We start from the raw sequence: 6,167 nt of genomic DNA on the forward strand, positions 1-6,167 counted from the left end.
GCCATCTATAGGAAAACGGCGGAAGCAAAGTTGTACACCTAATAATGGCTACGTTCGGAAACGTCGCTCGGATGCCTCCCGCGATGCCTCGGATTCATCATCTGTCCTTGTTTAACATTAGATGTTAAAATTAGGAGGCATCTGAGCGACGTTCCCGAACACAGCCTATATTAGCATAATAATTTCTTTTTTTAAGTAAATAATAAATGCATTCTTTTTCTTACACACATACATACATACACACACGCACACAAGTTTAAACATCAAAAGAAGTCAATTTCTTTAAAACATGAACACAATAAATAGACATCGGATTCTTATGCAATTTCACACTTTTTTAGAAAGCAGATTGGAAAGTAATATAAAAATAGAAATTTATGTTATTGAAAAAAGCATTCTAAAAATGCATATTTATTTGTGCTTATTATGCATATTTGGTACATGTTTGCAAAAAATATTTGCATAAAAATCTGATGTCTAATAATAAAAAAAAACATAATGTCATAAAGAAATCATGTCGAATGATAAATGCTAGTTTATATATTAATAACTCTTTTTTCGAAATAAAAAGTAAATTCATGACTTATGAATGGAGTTTGGCATTACGAAACCGAGAACTTTCTCAGACCCGACCTGCATGAAATTTAAACAATGTATTCGAGTATCTCAGTTCGACTTTGTTATACCAATTTATATAATAGATATTATACATTTATATATAATTTTTTTCCTGTAAAACAATATATTATAATCAATCATTACCAAAACTTACCTTTTGCATCTATCAATGCATTATTCCTGTTAATCAACGTCTTCGTCGTCAGATACCCTCATCTTATCCGTTTCTCGATGAGCGAAACATCAAAAAATTCGCCGCATTTTTTTTTTCTCAAGGATTATACTCACCCAAGGATCACACTCACTTGGCGATTACTTACCTACGTCCTCCTCTCGCACGTACGATAACGACACAACGCTCTTGGGAGAATTTTTAACGTTGGTGAGCATTGTAATATGAGCCGCCTTTCGCGCCGAGAGAAGGAAACTCGTACCCCATTGGCCGTCGAATTCCGCCAACGGTGGTGGAGTTACCAAGCCTCGGCACATTATCCCGCATAGTCTCATGTGCAATCCTGCTTTATGTACGTATACAAAGTGCCTTCGTCGACGCAGGCCTTGAGACGTATATTAAAATTCATTGTATCCGTGAAAAAAATTCTCATATCGCCGCCGCGGTACAATCCGACGTTACACCTTGCCGGGATCGGAAGCCGCTCTCGCGAAGGCTCTTTGTGTCAAAAGACCGCGGATATTACAAAGTCCGCGAGATCCTTGACAAATTTATACATCATATTATTTACTAATCGACAAACGACTGCAAATATTCTAACAATCCCGCGTATGCAAATACTGTTCCACTTAAAACCGCAAACGTGTTGTGTTATTATGATAAAAAAAAATTACAATTCCGTCGAGATATAATTAGAGCTATTGATGACTAATCCGTAGATATTATTTCCTAGCAGTGCAACGCGACGTGTGAAAAAAGTTCTCGTAAAAAAATCTCAAACGAGATAAGATAAAGATGCACCCAGAAAATTTCCTTAGAATTAATAACATGAAGAGAAAGCTTGGCGTTCCTGCGCGATAGTAATCACAATATCCAACAATACCTGTATTTTATAATTCTTATGCCCGTTTCTACTAATGTATAGCTTAACTTTAATCTCGGTTCAACTTACTTTTCATCTTTTTCTAGTGCTAATGTTCATTTCCAGCAACATAGATTAATTTTAATCTCGGTTTCGTTTACTCCTTATTCTTTTCTAATTTTTAGAATTATAGAAACAGACATAAGAATTTCTAAAAGGATGAGGAATAAATTAAATCGAGATTAAAATTAAGATCTGTTTTCTGTGGTTAATGTAATGTACACTTTTGAAACTTAAAGTGAAATAGATATATGTTTGATATTTGACGAAAGCGAGAAAGAAAGTTCTAGTGCAGTTTAGTGGAGGAATGAAAAATAGATCTTTAATCTATGTGTTGATGGAAACGGGTAATTATCGTTATATCATTACGCAGAGTTTTTATCATAATGATACCTACACTGCCGTTAAGAGTTACAGAATACGGATTCTTAACGACAGTATCGCTCGTTATGTTATCGTTGCATACGAATTATACATAATAAAAAAGCAACATAAAAAATAACGATAACAAATTGTCATTAAGAGTTACATCTTTGAATTTTATACATAATTGAAAAGCACAGATAATAAGAGTAGAGAATAACAGATTTCAACTTATTCTTTAAATGTTTTTGAAGTGGAATCTTACTGTAAAGAATGAAAATTGAGCCAGTCTTGAAAAAGAGACAATTTACTGTAAAAGTTTCAGAGAATATCAGAAATCATGCATAACAAAATACACGATTTCTGATTTGAAACCTGTTATTTCCCATTCCTGTACTCTTCAATTGTGCATTATTATATTTTACAGAATGCAGACACAATGCCTATATTCTGTAACTCTTAACGACAGTGTCGGTATCGTTGTACTATCGCTGCGTATGTATCATAACAATATACATGGCATCTCTCTGAAACTAACTTTTAGAGTGAAATGTCACTCTGAACAGTGAAATCTCACTCTTAAAGATTGAAAATTGAGCCATTCTTTTCCAACATTCTGTAAAGTAAGATTCCACTTCAAAGATTTTAAAGAACAAAAAAATCTGCGCAACGACAGTATAACGATAATGATCGAATTATCTTTAAAAATTACAGAATATAGGCACAGGTCGCAAAACGAAATGAAACGAGACGTAAGCGTAACATAATGCGACGACGTCGAACTTGGTGTTGTCTCGCACGCTGGCGAATCGACTCTTCCGCTGTACTACGAGGCGATAGGATTCGTGAGAACCGACGCCGATCGGTTTCATTCGAGACACTGGGTACAGCCGGGGAAAGAGAACGTGCAAAAAGAACGTTGAGCGCGCAGACTGCGACCTTGACCGAAGCGGTGTCCGCGCGTGAGGCAAGGCGAGACGCGGTGAGACGAGGTGAGGTGAGGTGAGGTGAGGTGAGGTGAGGTGAGGTGAGGTGAGGTGAGGTGAGGTGAGGTGAGGTGTGGCGAGGTGAGGTGTGGCGAGGTGAGGCGAGGCGAGGCGAGGCGAACGTATGTATGTACGGCCGTCTAGCGTGCCGAGGGGTTCCATTGGGTTCCATTGGGTTCCATTGGGTTCCATTGGGTTCCATTGGGTTCCATTGGGTTCCATTCCCTTGGCCGGTCTCGAGCCGATTTCCTTTTCGAGATACGGACGACTTTTTCGAACGCTCCTTGCCGTGGAGCTGACAAATGCCGGAACGAAGAGGGTGTAAGTTTTAAAAACAATATTACAAAAACAATAGACAACTAAGAGCTAGTCTACAGTTATTATTAATGTACGTTACAATTCTTCTTTGTTCTTCACCTATATGTGCATATATTTCCGACGTTTCGGCTGCTTTTTTCAGCCATCTTCATGGTATAACATTAGGTTTAATAATCCAAAAATTTAAATGCAATTCTTCTGAATGTAGGCGCAATTAGTCAACCTGCGCCTACACATTCAGAACAATTGCATTTAAATTTTTGGATTATTAGGACTAATGTTATACCATGGAGATGGCTGAAAAAAGTAGCCGAAACGTCGAAAATATATGTACAGGTAAAGAAGAATTGTAAAACGTACATTAATAATAACTGTGTACTAGCTCTTAGTTGCCTATTGTTTTTGTAATATTATTTTTAATATTGAGAGCTCGATTAATTTATATTGTGTATAGTTTTCCCCATAAAAACTAACTCCGAAAGATGCGAGGATTTTAATTGAACGATAATGCATATAATTTAATATATTTTTAGGGTTGTTATGATTTTAATTTAATTATCCTCTTATATCCGTTTCCATCAGTGTAGATTAGTTTTAATCTCGGTTTAACTTACTTTTCGAAACAAAGTACCTTTTAAGACTGTAACGTGAATATGTAACTATACTGAGAAATGGAAGTCTTAAATAAACAAGCTGGCTCTTTAGTACTTGAATAATTCGGTGTGACTTCAAGAGTATATATCCAATCCTGCAAACTGTACGCCGAATTTTATTTTTAGTTTTAAAATGCAATTGTAGTTTAAAGCAGTTTAATAATATTGATGTTTACAGACATTAATAAGCATCTTAAAACCTTTAAATAATTTTATTACGAAAAGTATTAACTAACTTACTTTTTAACTTTCTCCAGATTTTATCTTTTTTTTTTATTTTTCTAAGAATAAGAAAAGAAATAAAAAGTAAATGATAAACTAAGATTAAAATTAATTGATATTGGTAGAAATGGACATAAAAAATTAGAAAAAAAATGAAAACTAAAATAAGTTGAACAGAGATTAAAGTTAATCTACATTGATGAAAACAGGCATTATTCGCGTAAAAGGAGACACATGTCGAATTTATGAAGAAAAAGTGATTTCTTCGTTTCTGTTTCTTAAGAAAACAGTGAAATTATTGGTGCATCGAGGATGAACGTGCATACGTTACATGCACTTGGCAACGGCGTGCATGTTGAGGAAACGCCGTGGGAGAAATTCTAGACGTTCGCGCATGCACGTTCCGCACAAACGTTGCGCACGAAGCGCAGACGTTGGGTTCGGTAGAGTTTAATTACAGGAAGTAATTACATCGGGAGGAAAGATGTAATTAATCGAATCGATATAGAGACAACGGAGTCTCTCGCGCGTGGCTAGCATGGAGATGTATATATAACAAGAAAGGGAAAATGAGCCACCTGATCAGTCCAGTTACGAAATTTCGATCCAAATCGGCTAAATCTTACAGAAATCTAATACCGACTAATTTAATAATTAATACTAAAAAAGACAGTAATTAATTAATCTAAATATTAAAAACACTGTTGTGTTCAGTAGGTATTTTTAATACTCCAAGTAAGTAATTAATCTCATACAGAAGCTTACAGTAACATTGCTTGAACGTCGCAGTGTTGCTTCAATATTACTGAAAAGCTGCAATGTTGCTGGAATGATCTGTGCTGTATGGAAATTATTGTCTTTCATCCATATAGCACAGAAGCTTGCAACAACATTGCTGCATCGTTACTGCAATATTGCTGGAATGATCTGTGTTGTATAAATAGTAATAAATCGGCCAATATTTTTCTGAAAGGGAATTTACCACTTATAATTAGCGAGTCGAGCCAAGGGAGGTTTCGATCCGTCGTCGCTAGGGCTAATGCGTCTCCAAAGTCGACCACGAGGATCCGCGCGATCCGTCTCTCGGCGAGAAGAGCCACAATAGCGAGAATACTCAAGGTCAAGATCAGTCTGGGCACTCCCCTTCGCGTCTATCGAGAGAGTCGCTCGGCGGCCGCCCCCTTCGCCCGGATGAAGTCTGGGTCCGATTTTTCCGAGATCGACTTCGCGAAGGCGAAGGCGAAGGCGAAGGCGAAGGCGAAGCCGAAGCGAGGCGAGGCGAGGCGAGGCGAGGCGAAGTAAAAGTCGCGGCCCTCGGACGCACGCTCCTCGGCGACTTCGTGATACGGCGCTGAAGGTCGTTGCAGGAAGTCGAGACCCGCGGGAGAATAGAACCGTCTCGCATGTACCGGGTGGCGCGAACGGAAACAGGTTTCGCCTCTCTCACCTGCGCTCCCTACGATCGTCCGCTTCATTCGCGTTCGCGCAATAAAGATTTCTCTACAGATATTACCGAATGGAAATCCCTTCGGTCTACCCTCCAAGTGTATAAGTCAAGTGTACGTTAAGATGACAAAAAACGCCGTATAAAAAATGAAGTCGTACGACTTTTACTTAATTCTGTATAAAAATTCTTATTTTTTAACGAGTAAATTAATTTTTTTATAAATTCTTATTCCTTTCTCTGTCATCAGAATTCAACGTGTCGATTACTATCGAGGATTAAATTATTTAATGTCTAAAATTATTCTACCAGTGTAGATTAAATCCATATAAATACCAGTGTATATTTAATCTCGGTTTAATGTACTCTTTCACTTTTTCTAATTGTTAAAACTGAAAAAAAAAATAAAAAGTAGGCTGAATCGAAATTAAAGTTAATCTACATTGGTAGAAATACATAGCATAACTTG

The sequence above is a fragment of the Trachymyrmex cornetzi genome, unplaced genomic scaffold (genome assembly GCF_001594075.2).
Source record: "Trachymyrmex cornetzi isolate Tcor2-1 unplaced genomic scaffold, Tcor1.1 scaffold1093, whole genome shotgun sequence".
NCBI lineage: Eukaryota > Metazoa > Arthropoda > Insecta > Hymenoptera > Formicidae > Trachymyrmex > Trachymyrmex cornetzi.